This window comes from Oryctolagus cuniculus, chromosome 3, assembly GCF_964237555.1.
Source record: "Oryctolagus cuniculus chromosome 3, mOryCun1.1, whole genome shotgun sequence".
Classification (NCBI taxonomy): Eukaryota; Metazoa; Chordata; class Mammalia; order Lagomorpha; family Leporidae; genus Oryctolagus; species Oryctolagus cuniculus.
Genome location: NC_091434.1, coordinates 61,634,773 through 61,653,222, shown reverse-complemented (window position 1 = coordinate 61,653,222; position 18,450 = coordinate 61,634,773). Strand labels below are relative to the sequence as shown.

At 39.0% G+C, this 18,450-nt stretch overlaps 1 protein-coding gene across 20 annotated transcripts in view; it reads right to left on the bottom strand.

Annotated features, from left to right (window-relative positions):
* The window catches only part of ZNF385B (zinc finger protein 385B), a 473,021-nt gene that overhangs the window by 42,092 nt on the left and 412,479 nt on the right, over nucleotides 1–18,450 (bottom strand). The gene's annotated exons all lie outside the window — the stretch shown is intronic.

The window sequence follows — 18,450 nt, the reverse complement described above, 5'->3', positions numbered from 1 at the left end:
TGTCAACACTCATCAAGCCTTACAAAAGATGCTTAAGGATGAGCTACACACAGAAACACAGAAATATGGTCATCACTATGATAGAAGGTGAAGGCAGAAAATCTCCCAGTAAAAGTACAAAGGAAATCCAAAGTAAACAATAGGAATATTTACAGGAAAATGGCAGAGCCAAGTCATTACTTATCTATAGTATCATGGAATGAAAATAGAATCAATTACCAAGTTAAAAGATATAGACTCATTGAATGGATTAAAAAACAAAACCCATCTATTTGCTGCCTACAAGAAACACATCTCACCAACAAAGATACATGCAGACTGAATATGAAAGGATGGAAAAAGATATTCTGAGCTTGTGTAGCCATCCTATTAGCAGACAAAATAGAGTTTAACAGAAAAACTGTTAAAAGAGACAAAGAAGGGTACTATGTAATGATTAAGGGATCAGTTCAACAGGTAGATATAACTATGATAAATTTATATGCACCTAATTACAGGGCACCTGGCTATTTAAAATAAATGTTAATGGGGCCAGCACTGTGGCATAGTGGGTAAAGGCCCCTCCTGCAGTGCTTGCATCCCATATGGGTTCCAGTTTGAGTCCCAGCTGCTCCTGGCTCCTGGCTTCGAATCAGCACAGCTCTGGCTGTTGCGGCCATATGGGGAGTGAACCAGCAGATGGAAGCCCTCTCTCTCTCACTCTCTCTCTCTCTGCTCTGCCTCTCTGTAACTCTGCCTTTCAAATACATAAATAAATAAATCTTTAAAAAATAAAATAAATGTTAATGGATCTAAAGGGAGACATAGAGTCAAATACAAATAGTAATGGGGCCTTCAATACTCGACTTTCAGCAATGGACAGATCAACCAGACAGAAAATCAACAAGAAAACAACAGAGTTATTTGACACTATAGACAAAATGGACCTAACAAATATCTACAGAACTTTCCATCCTACAGTAGCAGATTACACCTTCTTCTCACCCATGCATTGAACTTTCTCTAGGACAGACCACATACTAGGACATAAAACAAGTCTCAGCAAATTCAAAAAAATCAAAATCATACCATTCATCTTCTCTGATGAAAATGGAATGAAGCTGGAAATCAACAACTTGGGAATCTCTAGAACATATGCAAATACACAGAGACTGAACAACATGCTCCTGAATGAACAATGGGTCAAATAAAAAAATAAAAAAAATAAAGAAAAATCAAAATATTTCTGGAAACAAATGAAGATGAAATATATCAAAACTTATGGGATACAGCAAAAGCAGTGTTAAAAGAAAAGTTTATAGCAATTGGTGCTTATGTCAAGAAACTGGAAAGGCACCAAATAAATGAGCTATCAATGCATCTCAAGGATCTAGAACAAATAACAGCAAACCAAACCCAAAAGTATTAGGAGAAAAGAAATAATTTAAATTAGAGAAGAAATCAACAAAATTGAAACCAGAAAAAGAACAACAAAAAAAATCTGGTTTTTTGAAAAAAATAAACAAAATTGATGGCCCAACTAACCAAAAAAAAAAAAAAAAAAAAAAAAAAAAAGAGGGAGAAGAGCCAAATTAATAAAATTAGAGATGAAAAAAGAAATGTAACAAGAGATACCACAGAAATAAAAAGAATCAACAGAAATTTCTATGAAGAGCTTTATGCCAAGAGATCACGAAACTTAAAGAAATGGATAGATTCCTGGACACATACAACTAACCTAAATTGAGACATGAAGACAGAGAAAACCTAAACAGAGCAATAATCAAGATAGAAATTGAATCAGTAATAAAGACCCTCCCAGGAAAGAAAAGCCAGGATTGGATGGCCTAACTAACTCCAATGCTTCTCAAGCTATTCCTGCTATAAAGCCAGAATCACCGTTTTTTTTTTTTTTTTTTTTTTTTTTTTTTTTGACAGGCAGAGTGGACTGTGAGAGAGAGAGAGAGAGAGAGAGAGAGAGAGAGAGAGAGAAAGGTCTTCCTTTTGCCATTGGTTCACCCTCCAATGGCTGCCGCAGCTGGTGCGCTGAGGCCAGCACATCACGCTGATCTGAAGCCAGGAGCCAGGTGCTTCTCCTGGTCTCCCATGCCGGTGCAGGGCCCAAGGACTTGGACCATCCTCCACTGCACTCCCAGGCCATAGCAGAGAGCTGGCCTGGAAGAGGGGCAACTGGGACAGAGTCTGGCACCCCGACCGGGACTAGAACCTGGTGTGCCGGTGCCGCAGGAGGAGGATTAGCCTATTGAGCCACTGCGCCGGCCCAGAATCACCTTAATTCCTATACCTGAAAAAGATACAACAGAGAAATAAAACTACAGACCAATTTAACTGATGAGCATAGATGCAAAAATTCTCAACAAAATATTAGCATTTTGGACCCAACAACACATCAGAAAGATCATTCACCCAGACCAAGTGGGATTTATCCCAGGTATGCAGGAATGGTTCAACATTCACAAATACATCACATCAACAAACTAAAGAAAAAAACCATATGATTATCTCAATAGATGCAGAGAAAGCATTTGATAAAATACAACATCCTTTCATGATGAAAACTTCAAGCAAATTGTGAATAGAAGGAACATACCTCAATATAATCAAGATAATGTATAACAAACACATGGGCCAGCATCCTATTGAACAGCGAAAAGTTGGAAGCATTCCCACTAAGATCCAGAACCAGATAAGGATGCCTACTCTCATACTTTCAATACTGGGATTCAGTATAATCCTAGAAGTTAAAGGGATACAAATTGGGAAGGAAAATTCAAATTATTCCTATTTGCAGATGACATGATTCTATATAAAAGAGATCCAAAAGAGTCCACTAAGAGGCTACTGGAACTCATAAAAGAGTTTAGTACTTAAGTGGCAAGATATAATATCAACACAAAAAGATCCATAACCTTTGTATACATACACTGCTATGGCTGAGAAAGAACTTCTAAGATCAATCTCATTCACAATAACTGCAAAAAATTGCCTTGGAATAAATTTAGCCAAGGACATCAAAGATCTCTATGATTAGAAGTACAAAACATTAAAGAAATAGAAGAAGACATAAAATTGGAAAAACCATCCATATTCATGGATTGGAAGAATTAATATCATCGAAATGTCTATCTATGAAAGGAATTTACAGATTCACTGTGAAATCAATCAAAATATCAAGGACACGCTTCTCAGATATAGAAAAACATTGCTGAAATTCATATGGAAATACAGGAGACCCTCAGTAGCTAAAGCAACCACACAGCAAAAACAAAGCTGGAAGTTTCATAATACCACATTTTAAGACATCCTACAGGGCAGTTATAATCAAAACAGCTTGGCACTGGCACAAAAAAGATGGGTAAACCAATGGGACAAAACAGAAACTCCAGAAACAGTCCTACACGTCTACAACCAACTTATCTTTGACAAAAGAGCTGAAATTAATCCCCAGAGCAAGGATACTCTCTTCAACACATGGTGCTGGAAAAACTGGATCTCTACATGCAGAATTGTGAAGCAACACCTCGACCTTACACCTTATATAAAAATCTACTCAAAATGGATCAAAGACCTAAGTCTATGACCCAATATCATCAACACATTAGCAATCATTGAGGAAACCCTGCAAGATAGGCATAGGCATACAGTTCTTGGAAAAGACCCCAGAGGCACAGGCAATCAAAGCCAAAATTGACAAATGGCATTACATCAAATTGAGAAGCTTCTGCACTTCAAAGGAAACAACCAGAAAAGTGAAGAGGCAACTGACAGAATGGGAAACTATGTAACTGATGAAGAGTTAATATCCAGAGTCTACAAAGAGCTCAAGAAACTCAACAACAACAGAGCAAACAACCTAGTTAAGAAATGGACAAAGGAGTTAAACAGACATTTTTCATAAGAGGAAATCCAAATGGCCATAGACACACAAAAAAATACTCAGGATCACTAGCCATCAGGAAAATGCAAATCAAATCCACAATGAGGTTTCATCTCACCCCCATTAGAATGGCTTTCATACAGAAATCAACAAACAATCAAACAAAAAATGCTGGCGAGGATGTGAGGAAAAAAAGTACCCTAATCCACTATTGGTAGGAATGTAAACTGTTAGAGCTACTGTGGAAAACAGTATGGAGATGCCTCAGAAATCTGAATCTAGTCCTACCATATGACCCAGGAATCCTACTCCTGGGAATTTACCCAAGGGAAATGAATCAGCATATGAAAGAGTTATCTGAACCCCCCATGATTTCTGAAGCTCAATTCATAATAGCTAAGATATGGAATCACCCCAAATGCCCATCAACTGAAGACTGGATAAAGACATTATGGAATATGCACAACATGGAATATTACACAGAGTTTAAAGAAAAAGAAATCATGACCTTTGCAACAAAATGGATGCCACTAGAAAACATTATACTTAATGAAGTAACCTAGTCCCAAAAGGACAAATACTGTGTGTTCTCCCTGATCTGTAGTAACTAATACAGTACCTACCAGGTAATCTACAAGTGAAATTGACACTTTGAGAATGATGACTTTTTTTTTTTACTTTTTTAAAATTGTATTTAATAAATATAAATTTCCAAAGTACAACTTTTGGATTATAGGGGCTTTTCCCCTCTTAACCTCCCTCCCACCCACAACCATCCCATCTCCTGCTCCCTCTCCCACCCCATTCACATCAAGAATCATTTTCAATCACCTTTATATACAGAAGAACAATTTAATATATAGTAAGTAAAGATTTCAACAGTTTTCACTCACACCAAGTATAAAGTACTGTTTGAGTAGTGTTAATTCAAATAGTACAACACATTAAGGACAGAGATCCTTACATGGGGAGTAAGTGCACAGTGACTCCTGTTGTTGACTTAACAAATTCACACTCTTGTTTATGGCGTCAGTAATCTCCCTAGGCTCTTGTCATGAGTTGCCAAGGCTATGGAAACCTCTTGAGTTTGCCAACTCCGATCTTATTTAGACAAGGTCATAGTCAAAGTGGAAGTTCTCTCTTCTCTTCAGATAAAGGTACCTCCCTCTTTGATGGCCTGTTCTTTCCGCTGAGATCTCACAGAGATCTTTCATTTAGGTTATTATTTTTTTTTTTGCCACAATATCTTGGCTTTCTATGCCTAAAATACTCTCATGGGCTTTTTAGCTGGATCCAAATGCCTTAAGGGCTGATTCTGAGGCCAGAGTGCTGTTTAGGAAATCTGCCATTCTATGAGTCTGCTATGTGTCCTGCTTCCCATGTTGGATCGTTCTCTCATTTTTAATTCTATCAGTATTAGCAAACACTAGTCTTGTTTATGTGATCCCTTTGACTCTTAACCCTATCATTAGGATCAATTATGAACTGAAACTGATCACTGTGACTAGTGAGATGGCATTGGAACATGCAACCTTGAAGGGATTGAATTGGAATCCCCTGGCACGTTTCTAACTTACCATTAGGGGCAAGTCCAATTGAGCATGTGCCAATCTGTACATCTTCTCCCTCTCTTATTCCCACTCTTATATTTAACAGGGATCACTTTTCAGTTAAATTTAAACACCTAAAAATAATTGTGTGTTAATTAAAGAGTTAAACCAATGGTATTAAGTAGAACAAAAAATACTAAAAAGAATAAAGTAGTAAGTTGTTCCTTGACAGTCAGGACAAGGGCTGATCAAGTCACTGTTTCTCATAGTGTCCATTTCACTTCAACAGGTTTCCTTTTAGGTGCTTAGTTAGTTGTCACCGATCAGGGAGAACATATTATATTTGTCTCTTTGGAACTGGCTTATTTCATTCAGCATGATGTTTTCCAGATTCCTCCATTTTGTTGCAAATGACCAGATTTCATTTTTTTTTTTTTTACTGCTGTATTGTATTCTATAGAGTACATACCCCATAATTTCTTTATCCAGTCTACTGTTGATGGGCATTTAGGTTGATCCCATGTCTTAGCTATTGTGAACTGAGCTGCAATAAACATTGAGGTGCAGACTGCTTTTTATTTGCCAATTTAATTTCCTTTGGGTAAATTCCAAGGAGTGAGATGGCTGGGCTGTATGGTAGGGTTATAATCAGGTTTCTGAGGAATCTCCAGACTGACCTCCTTAGTGGCTTTACCAATTTGCATTCCCACCAACAGAGGGTTAGTGTCCCTTTTTCCCCACATCCTCACCAGCATCTGTTGTTGGTAGATTTCTGAATGTGAGCCATTCTAACAGGGGTGAGGTGAAACCTCATTGTAGTTTTGATTTGCATTTCCCTGATTGCTAGTGATCCTGAACATTTTTTTTCATGTGTCTGTTGGCCATTTGGATTCCCTCTTTTGAAAAATGTTTATTTAGGTCCTTGTCCTATCTCTTAAGTGGGTTGTTTGTTTTGTTGTTGTGGAGTTTCTTGATCTCTTTGTAGATTTCTGGTTACTAACCCTTTACCTGTTGCATAGTTTGCAAATATTTTTTCCAATTCTGTTGCTTGCCTCTTCACTTTCCTGTTTCTTTTGAAGTACAGAAACTTCTCAATTTGATGTCATCCCAATTGTTATTTTTGGCTTTGAGTCCCTGTGCTTCTGGGGTCTTTTCCAAGAAGTCTTTGCCTGTGCCTGTATCTTGCAGAGTTTCTCCAATGTTCTCTAATAATTTCATGGTGTCGGGTCATAGATTTAGGTCTTTAATCCATGTTGAGTGGATTTTTGTGTAAGGTGTAAGGTAGGGGTCTTGCTTCATGCTTCTGCATTTGTTGAATGCACTGTCCTAGCTCCAGGAATTGGTTTTAGATCCTTGATCAAATATAAGTTGGTTGTAGATGTTTGGATTGATTTCTGGTGTTTCTATTCTGTTCCATGGTCTATCCATCTGTTTCTTTACCAGTACCATGCTGTTTTGATTATAACTGCCCTGTGGTATGTCCTGAAATCTGGTATTGTGATGCCTCTGGCTTTGTTTTTGTTGTAGAAGATTGCTTTATCTATGATCGATGACTTTGAATAGCCCTTCTCTTGACTGTTGAGAAACAGTTTTCTTTTTCTTTTCATACTATCTGTTGAACTTTTTACTTGGTACATAGCTAATCTTAAATGTATTAAGTTAATTGAAAACATATTATAGTAAAAATAAGAATGAGAATAGGAGAGAGAGAAGGAAGAAGGGTGGTAGGGTGGGAATGGTGGAAAGAATCTCTATGTTCCTAAATTTAAATTTATGAAATGCATGAAATTTGTGTACCTTAAATAAAAAGGTTTCTGGGGGAAAAAAAAGAAATTTACTAGTTGAATTTAGTGATGCTACTGAAAGGAGCAGAAATAAAGGTTTCTAATAAATGACCTTAAATAAAATCACAATACTTAAAAAGAGAGAAAACATTTTAAAATTGACATTTTAAAGTAATAATAAATGTAATATCATTGAGCACTGTTCTAGGGATATTTCTAGGCATATTACATCTATTAGCTCATTTAATCTGTACAATAATACTATGAGATATACCTTATTATTAGGTAGCACTCTACAAATGAGAGAATTTGCTCAGTGCTGTTAAATAAGTTACCAAATGTCACACAGGCAAGTGAAGAAGCCATTTAACAGATTTGAAAATCTTACATGTATATCCCTATTTATACAGTATACATTATTCATACGCATACACAAAGTTAACATTATAATTTATTAGAAGAAACTTCACATGAAGAAAGCACCCAGCTTTTAATGACTCAGTGATGGATTATTACATAATGCTACAGAAATTTCTATGAGTAGAAACTGTTTACTTAATTCATGGGAAAATTACTAGCATAAAACATTTGGTCTGATCCCTTCAGTTGAGTAGCTAAGCAAGTTCCACTTTGTAAAGTACAGAACAATTTTTACAAGATATTACAGCAACTCCTAAAACTTCATCTTTCCAAATACACTAAACATTGCAGTGTTTCTTTGGCTACATAAACATATGGGTTCTCTAAATAAAACTTCCCAGTTCAAGATAAGCAAAGTGTCACTTCCTCATTACTATTTCCTGGCATCATTGCAGAAAGTTAACAGTGTCAATTAGCACTTGAGATAAAGATCTAGCTAAGTGACATCTCACTGGATGCCAAGGTGGAAACAACTCTCCACAGCCATGACCCACTTTCCCTTAGAGCTCCTGGCATGGAGAGAAGTGTGATAAGAGTTCTTAGCTTCACTGATTATTGTGTGGGAAAAATGGAGTGGAAGAAAGTGGAATAAAGGCCCAAGTGGCAGGCGCCACTCACTCCCATCTGGCGTCTTTCCGATTCCCCTGTGATATTCTGGGGAGCAGCACTTTGCTGTCCTCAGCCCTGTCTCTAAGGCAATGTCAACAGCTTGTACCTCCTGGGCAAATCTTCAAGTGAAACTGAGACACTGTTAAGCAGCAACAAGATTAACCTGATTTCCTTACCTAGGGATCTCTTTAAGTGAGGAGTGAAAGAAAAGAGAAAAGTCAGACGGCCCTGTTACAATGGCTCTTCCATTGCTTCTAAGAGGCTTGGTTGGCCGAGGTGACTGTCATACACCCCAAAAACTAAATGGCAGACACACGTTTCTCCACACCAATGGCCAGCTTTCTGCTTCCTCATAGTGCTGCTGTGCCCTCAACTGGTAATGGCCAAAGAAACTGCTTGACAAGAATTGCCAGAATTAGTAAGAGTTGCCCAAACTTCTCATGTGGCATCCCATATGAATGCATAGGTGGGACTCCACTAGCTACCTTGCCAGCCCCTGGTAGAGGAACAACTTTGACAGGAAGTGCGTGACATGCTGAACTTTATTTGTCCATGACCACCTTTGTCATTGAAAGCCTTTCCCTTTTCCAAAACCTATGCATCTTACAGGACCCCATGGGTCTGAACAAAAAAGATAAAGAATGACACAGCACATTCCTCTAAACACGAAAAGGTAACAACGTGTTTCTAATGAAAAATTCTAAAATTCACTGTGTTCTCATTCCTGGTTTTTACCTTATTTCTAATCTGGACTTCAGAAAGATGGCTGCGATCTTGAATCATGACATGAAACTGTGTTCATTTTGTATGGAAAGACTAGTCCAAAGACAAACTGGCTGGGAGAAAGCAGTGTCCCAAGAGAAAGTACTGAACCTCATACAAGTTACCATCAGAAGCAATCTTTTGGTATTTTTAAAAGTTATTAGAATTGTTTCCTTAATTAAAGAAAGGACATCATTAAAAAATACAGGCATCTGGGTTTGCTTTGTTTTTCATTGAGACTTTTCATGTCAATGCGTTAGGCAGTGTTTATAAAGGAAATAGCAGAGGTCAGCTAATTTTCAGAAAAGAACACTAAAATGCCAAATAAAACACATGCCACAAGAACTACCATAAAACAGATTAGACTAACAAGGAGGAAACCTATTTATTCTACAAAGAATTATTTAGCACCTGCCATGTGTTAGACGTTGTGAAAAGTTAAAAACAATGTCCCCCTACTTACAAAAAATGAAGACTGGAAGAAGACAGGCATATGCACTACCCTATCCCTAAGTGGACAGTGGGATTACAAGACAGGAGTAGAGCAGCAAGGACTACAGGCAGCGGAGGAGGGGTAAGTGTCCTAAGACCAGGGGTCAAGGAAGCTTTGTGGACAAGGGGTATCAGGGCTGTGCCTTGCTACAGTGGCAACACTTGGAACTGGCAGGGGTGAAGGGGAGGTGTTTTGGGCAAAGGGAACAGCATGTGCGAGGGCATTGAGGCCTGTGAGCTGTGCTTGTTCCCTGGCACAACTGGTTTTAGCTTCCCTAGGACACAGCGTGATAAAGGGAACTGCAGTGAAAGGCTGGACATCCCGCTATCTTGAAAACCGTGGTCCCCTTGTAAAATGGAAAACACGGTAGAGCTGTGCAGATAAGAATAAAAGGTCCTGTTAGTAGGCAGTTTGTGTAGAAAACGCTCATGATGTAAGATGCTGCTTTTTACATTCCAGATTTTAGCCTCTTCTCCAAACTACAATCCTTTATTAAGATAATACAGTTATTTATGGTGGAGCTTTAATGAATATTTGATTTAAAAGCATGGGCATGGCACAAATTAAAGATTCCTTGAATCTCTTCTTTGGCATAAAATTTTCTGGACATAGATGTTACAGTGATAATATTATATGTTGTCAAAGACAAAATTACAACATAGGAAACTTAAGATGCACACATAAGAAGGGTGTACATAACCCAAAGATTGCCAATGAGTCCTTCTGCTGAGATTTGCAATTGGAAGGCCCACAATACCAGTAACGACACTCTACTGGTTTGGATATTCACTTCATTCAATCTTTATCTATTGTGATCTGTTTAAAATGAACTCCAGACACAATTATAACTGTTATGAGCTTTTTGGCCCATAGAGACACAATGCTTTTGCTAATTCATAATTTATAGCTCGTGAACTACTGTAGATGTCTCTGGTCTGTCTAGAGCTGCCACATCGCATAGCTGTAGGAGCACTGTTCATACAGAGTCCAACATGAGTGGTATCTTCTGGATTGGGCCAGGACAGAGTTCTGCCTACAGAATATTCACTGGCTTTAGAGTATGCATGCAAAAAACCCCCATCAATTCAAAATATTTCTATATTACTAGAGAGAAAAGTGTGGCTCTCTAGGAATTAAACGATGTGCAATCTAGAATGCTAATACCCTTTGGGTCCAACCAAGATTCAAGCAGTTTAAGACAGAAGAGTTCTTGGGTTACAGGTGCTTTAAAATGCCACGATTCGCATAACTGAGCATTACAGTTATATTCTTTCACATTATCATAAAAATCCTATGCATACAAAATTAATTCATTTCTTAAAATGCTAAGATTTTTGGTGGGTTTCAAATGAATTCATCAAATGCAGCCCCTTAGCTCAGTCTTGATGCTCACAGCACTGGTACACTCACTGGTGGAATTACTTTACACCCTGAAACATGGAGGAGCTATAAATGGAGCAAACAACTATGATGAATTCGAAAGACACTGCAGTTTGAGTTAAAAATCAGACAGTAAAAAGTGTGTTTCAAAAAAATGGATTCCACGATCAATAAAATGGATTCTTATTAAGTTCCAAATAAACAAAAGTTCGTTTAATTTCTCCAGGGAGCTTCATACTTTGCTTTTAATTATTTGAAGATGTATTATTACTTTTACATGGTTTTCAGCAATCTAATCTTCTTCCCCTAGACGTTCAGTTACACCCAGTGTTACCACATCTGGGCTGAGAAGGGCAGGACAGAAGAGAAACAACTATTTGAGTTTGGCTATATCGAGAGAAAGAGAGAGAGAGAGAGAGAGAGAGAGGGAGACAGAGAGGCAAATTTTCTCTCCACTGGTTCACTCCCCAAATGGATATGAACTAAGCTGAAGCCAGGAGCCTGGGGCACAATCCAGGTCTCCCATGTGGGTGGCAGAGACACAGGAACATTGAGCCATCACCTGCTGCCTTCCAGGGTTCACATTATCAGAAAGCTGGAATCAGAGGCAAGGCTGGAAATCAAACCTAAACACTCTGATCTGGGATGCAGGCATGCTAAGTGGTATACCAAATACCTACCCATAGTTTTAGAAGTTCTGAAATGTATATTTACTTTATCTTCTAGATTGGAGGCCAATATATAAGTAAATTTAATGATAAATGTATGCATGTAATCTTAGTATGTGCACTGGAGTTTAACTAGGACAAGATGAAATAAATGAACTATGCACACATGCCCTTAATCTCTTCCTCAATTAATAAGGGGATCAATTCATACAGTCCAGAGAAATGTACTTGATAAACTATATCTTTGGCTGGCGCCGTAGCTCAATAGGCTAATCCTCTGCCTGCAGCGCTGGCACACCGGGTTCTAGTCCTGGTCGGGGCACCAGATTCTGTCCCGGTTGCTCCTCTTCCATTCCAGCTCTCTGCTGTGGCCAGGGATAGCAGTGGAGGATGGCCCAAGTGCTTGGGCCCTGCATCCATATGGGAGACAGGGAGAAGCACCTGGCTCCTGGCTTCGGATCAGCATGGTGCACCGGCCGCAGCGGCCATTGAGGGGGTGAACCAACGGAAAAGGAAGACCTTTCTCTCTGTCTCTCTCTCTCACTGTCCACTCTGCCTATGAAAAACAAATAAACAAAAAGAAAAAAACAAAACTATATCTTCTAAGTTATTATACCTGGAGTAGAAAGAGGAGTGTTCTGAACACTAACATAATCTTGAATATGAAATAAAAGAAACATTTATAAATTATGAGAATATCTAATTTCCTAAAGGAATTACACACATAAGGGCCTAATTCTTCAAAACTTCTAAACCTAGAATTTTATGAATCACTTGAATATCATAGTTTCATAATATAACATGAAACATTAAGGATTTGATAATAATTATTTAAATGCCTGAGTTATTTATTTTATCATTTCCCACAAAGTATTTAAAGTGGAAATTATTGGAGCTGGCATTGTGGTGGTAGTGGGTAAAGCCTGAACTGCTAGCATTCCGTATAGTCACCAGTTCATGTCCTGGCTGCTCTACATCTAATCAAGCTCCCTGCTAATGTCGTGTGAAAGGCAGTGAATGATAGCCTGAGTGTTTGGGTCTCTGCCTCGATGTGGGAGACCCAGAAGAAGCTCCTGGATCCTTGCTTCTGCCTGGCCCAGCCCTGGCTGTTGTGGCCATCTGGGGAGTGAACCAGTGGACGGAAGATCTCTTTCTCTCCCCTCCTCTCTCTATAACACTGCCTTTCAAATAAACAAATGAATCTTTAAAAAATAATAAAATGGAAATTATCCACCTGTGGCAAATTCATTTCACATTTTCTATTAAACTGGAAAATGTTAGTTAATAATTCTCAGCTACCATGAAATACAAAGAAGGCAGTCTCGGGGTTGGCGGTGAATTCACCGTTGTATCCCAAGTTGCTAACATGTCTGAGAGTGCTGCTCCCTTTCAGCTGGCACATAAATTACCACTGCGAGCTTCACAAGAACGACTTTCATTACTCAATGATAAGTAATGCAATATAATTCAGGTTTACATATTAAAGCTGTCACCTCCCAGCTAACCTAATTCAAGCCTTCTGATGGTCTTTTCAATGAGGCTTCTAGACTTTCACACATTAATTTTTAATTAATACAGAAGGTATTATACTTATTTCCATATTAAAGAAATTTACATAAATGATACAAAATAAATCTAAGAAAAGAATTTACATGTGTCTCCTTATATTTGATAAATAATATCTCCAAATGTAGACAAAAGTAACTGAGAATGTAATGCTCAGAAAATTGGTTGAAGAGCTTAATAATATTTTATATATATGTTTAATATATTTTTGTTTATCATTAGTCATTTGAAAATCTGTTTCACAAAGTAGTTTCTGCAAAATTCATATTCCAAAGCACTAAACCAATTATTAGAATCCAGCAAACATTTTATACTTCAAAATTAAGTGAAATATGTAAATGTGAAGATTAATATCACATACTTATAAAATACACAATTAAGAAAAAAACTGCATCTTCCAAATTTAATTAATTTATTTGAAAGGCAGAGAAAGAGAGCAAGTCAGTTTACTCCCCAAGTGCCCACAACAGCCAGGGCTGGGCCAGGTTGGTGACAGTGACTCCAGTACTTGAGTTGTCATGTGCTACTTGCCAGGGTGCACATTAGCAGGAAGCTGGATCAGAAGCAGAGCTCGCAGCCAGGACCTGAACCCAGTGATTTACTTGGGTGCCCCATGTAGTGTCATAATTGCTGTGCCAGATGACCAACCTGAAAATACATCTTTAATAGTCTCTTTGCCAACCTGAACCATGCTAAGGTTGTCTCTAAAGTAAAACAGAAATTAAGCTAGAAGTGTTTATTTCAAATTAATTTGGCCAAACAGTTATTGTATGGATTTTTTACTTTCATTCTGAGTAAATGGGAAATGCCACTAGTGTTTTAATTAGAGAGAGAATCTCATGTGACCTCTGTCTATTACAGGACACTCTGGTTGCTATCTGGAGAAAACTGTATGTTCAAGGTAAAGAGGCTGGGAGCAAGGCAATGTTGAAGAGGGGGTTGTGACAATCATCCAGGCAGGAGGTGAAATGTGTTCAAGGTCAAATCCAACTGAAGGATCAGACAGGTTTCAAAAAGCATTATTTTCCTAACCAATGTTTATAATCTTTTGCAGATCTGTAATCTTTGGACATCATTCACCATCTCCATGAAATCACATCAGTATTCAGGGAGCTAAGCATAACTTTTGCTTCCTTTACATTTATATTTTGTCTGGGTAACACAATCATATGGTATATGTGGGGTTGGTGTTGGGTACCAGTTCAATTATCAGCTATTCCATTTTTGATCCAGCTCCAGCAGACACAAGTGGGAAGGCAGCAGAGGATGGCTCAAGTACTTGGGCCCCTGTACCCATGTGGGAGACAGGAGGCAGATCCTGGGTCCTGGCTTTGGTCTGGACTAGCCCTGGTCATTGTGGCCATTTGGGGAGGGAACCAGTGGATGGAAGACCTCTCTATCTGTCTCTCCCTCTCTCTCTCTATAACTCTGTCTTTCAAATGAATAAAGAATAAACCTTGTTTTAAAAAGTAGTATATGCAGTGAAAAGTCTAGTTCTTATAATGCCCATCAAGCAAACCTTCATATATGTATATTTGCCTTCCTTCTATTTTTACCCAAATACCTCTATTCCAAATACGCTGTTCTGTATGTTGCCTTTTGTATTCAGCAACAGATTTTAGATATTTTTCCTTAGAAGTAATTAAAGTTTCCTTAATTTTAAGTGGCTGTGTATATTAATTCTTTTGTATGAATAAATCATAATTTATTTCAAGATTCTTTTATTTGTGAATAATATAGGCTGCTTCCAAAGTTTTCCTGTGAGTCACAATATAAAAACAGGCATTAGATGCTTAAAATCATTATTTTTCTTTTCCCACAGTATAAATGCCTTCATTTTTTAAAAATACCTAATATTTTTAGGAATATTTTGGGAGTCAGAAAACAAAATGTGCCCCAGCCTCCTACTAGGCTTGGTAACGTGGTGTAAAATTTTGGTGAAGAAAGAGTCTCAAGATGTACTTCAATAATAGAAAGCATTTGAAGACAGATAATCCTAATAAGGATACTCTTAATTAGGATAAAATACTCCTAATAAGGATACTATAATAAATATAAAAATGCTCCTAATAAGGATAAAAAATACTCCTAATAAAAATACTAATAAAAATACTCCTAATAAGGATAAAACTATAATAAGGAAATGATGTCCAACAAACTATCCACATTTAGGAAAATGTGAATTATCTCATTTGAGTATAATGTGGATGTGTACAACAGCGGGAAGAGAGATTAGAAAGAAAGGCAAATTCCACGTGATATAAGCCTTAAATATTAGATAGTGAGAAGGAGTTAACAAAGAGCAAACTTAATTAGATAGGCAATGAGAAGCCATTTTGGGCTTATGTTTTAGCACAATCTGATAGAAATGAAAGATGGGAGAGTAACTAGAAAGATTTTACTGCACAGGTAGGGACTGATGGGATTCTTAAACATAGATTCCAGATTTCAAGAGCACAAAGAATGAAAATCTGGGGCTTTTATGGAAAAGGAGCTATTGCTCCTGTTGAGACTGGACTCCATCCAGAAACAGGGTTCTTTTGTCCCCCTCATGCCTATTATCCAATTTCTTTTCAACATTCATATTCAACCTCTTTCTCTCAAATCACCCGACTTTTCATTTACCACTCTGCTCCCTTCCATATAGTTTGTTAATAAATTGCATGCATAACTTCCATCTTTTTTCTAATATGGTTGACCTCAGTCCACGGAAACCTATGACCTAACTTTAAAAAACAAGAACATTGGGGCCGGCACTGTGGCGCAGTGGGTTAATGCCCTGGCTTGAAGCGCCAGCATCCCATATGGGTGCCAGTTTGAGTCCTGGCTGCTCCACTTCCTATCCAGCTCTCTGTTATGGCCTGGGAAAGCAGCAGAAGATGGTCCAGGTCCTTGGGCCCCTGCACCCATGTGGGAGACCCAAAAGAAGCTCCAGGCTCCTGGCTTCGGATCCGCACAGCTCTGGCCATTGAGGCCAACTGGGGAGTGGAGTGAACCATCAGATGGAAAACCTCTCTCTTTCTCTGCCTCTCCTCTCCTTGTTTAACTCTGACTTTCAAATAAATAAAAATGTCAAAAAAAAAAAAAAAAAAAAACAACAAGAACATCTTCTAAGCTTCACCTTGTTTGACCATTCAGGTGCACCTGATCCTGCTGAAGTATTGTTTCTGTTTTAGAAGACTCTCTTCCTTAGGTTGGATCTATCCCACCTTCATTTCAGAATCATTGCTGGCTTCTCCTCCCTTGCTCAACTATTAAATATTGATATATTCCTTTTTAAGGTTTTATTTTTAAGCTGAAAGGAAGAGTTATGTAGAAAAATGGACAGAAAGAGCAAGAGAGATCTTCCATCCACTGGTTCACTCCCCAAATGGCTGCAAAGGCTGGGGCTGGGCCTGGGCCAGGCTGAAGCCAGGAGCTAGGAGCTTCACCTGGGTCTCCTATATGGGTGCAGGGACCCAGGGACTTCTGCCGCTGCTTTCCTAGGCACATTAGCAGGAAGCTGATTCAGAAGTGGAGCAGCTGGGAATCTAACTAGCACCTATGTGGGATGCCGGCATTGCAGGAGGCAGCTTCATCCACTGTACCACAATGCCAGCCCCATAAATATTGATATATTCTAAGGCTCAGTCTTAGGTCTTCTTGTATTCTCACTCCAAACCTTCCAACCTATTACCTATTCAACCTCACTCACACTATAAATTCCACTGTCACCTTTATGCCAACCTCTCTTTTGGGATAAGGACTCAGACTGGCTTTGTTGGCTTTGTTGGCTTTGTTTTCCTGCCTAAAGTACCTACTCCTCTTCTAGTATTCATTTTCTGTCAATAGCATGGCTTTCTATCTGTGGAAAGAATCAAATTCAGGGGTGATCTTCATTGTCATGCTCCACCTCCACCCCTACCTTCAATCAATTACCCAGTCCTGCAGATTTTATCTGCTAAATATTTCTGTATTCAAATAGATTCTTGGGAGATCCAAGATGATGGAATAGGGAGGCAGCTTACTGCTCTAGTTTAGGGTAAGATACTTAAAAAACAAAACAAAACAAAACAAAACAAAAGAGTGCAGTCTCAGGGGAGAGTCAGGGAGAAAATGGCAGAGGAAACTCCATGCAAATTAGAGGGACACTGTGGACCTATGTGGAGTATGTGGATGTGCACAACAGCAGCAGGAGAGTCAGCAGCCACAGCAGCCGAGAGTCCAGCACCAGTTCTGGACAGTGCAGTGAGGCCAGTCAGCAGCAGCCCAAGCCATTGGTGATAAAGCTGCGAGAGGAGCCTCATATGAGTCTGGCTTGGGGCCCAGTGTAACTGACAAACCAGAGGGGAATAAAAGGGAGCACGTTTCTCTCTTCCAACCACCCTGCATTGGCATCCTGTAAGAGCTGAGAGAGGGTGGGTGCCATTTTGGATATAAGTAACAGCTGTGCCAGCTTGTGTCCATGCACCCAGCAATCAGAGATGCCTGAGTCTGGCTGGGAGAATTCACAGGGGGCTGGGTGCTCATGACTGTGGGAGGCTTGTGAGCCAGGATTGTGAAAACACTGCGGCTGTGTGGGAAGGCGCAGGGTGTGGCTGGGACTTGGGGCAGTCACTCTGGGCGGCTCCACGTGCTTGGGGCTCCTGATTTCCTGGTGAGGGATCCGTGCTTACACTGAGGACTGCACAGGTCCTTTGTGTGGTTCTTGTGGCAGGGTGGACAGATACTGTACTCACTGGGGCTAGTGTGCAGGCACTGGTCTCCTCTGAAAAGAGGAGATGAGTGTGAGACTACACCAACAGAGCAGAACAAACCTCTCTGTTGATAAAAAAAAAAAAATTTACCACACCCAACCTGGGTGTCACCTTGGATACTCCTTTCACCCTGGAGCACTGAACAGAGCTCCCTGGCCACACCCACCACGTGCATCTGGTGTTCACTGAAAAAGCAGATACTCCACTAAGCCACAGAAGCATAGTCCAAAGATAAAAGCCATGATAGGGAAAAAACAAAACAAAACTAAACAAAAAAGAAACCAACAAGTATCTCCACAAATGCCGAATAACAGACACAGCAATTGAAGAAACAAGAATAAGGAAAACAACATGACACCCACAAAAGAACAAAACACTTCAATGCAAGAATGTGAAGATGAAGAGGTTGAAGAAATACCAGAAATGGAATTCAAAAACTGACTGTAGGATGACTGAGAGGTAATCAGAAGCAAAACCATGAACTAATGAAATCCATACATGATATGAAAGAAAATTTCTCCCATCAGATTGAGATTTTAGATAAATCAAAATGAAACCTTGGAAATGAAGAATTCAATAGAATAAATTGAAAATGTTATGGAAAG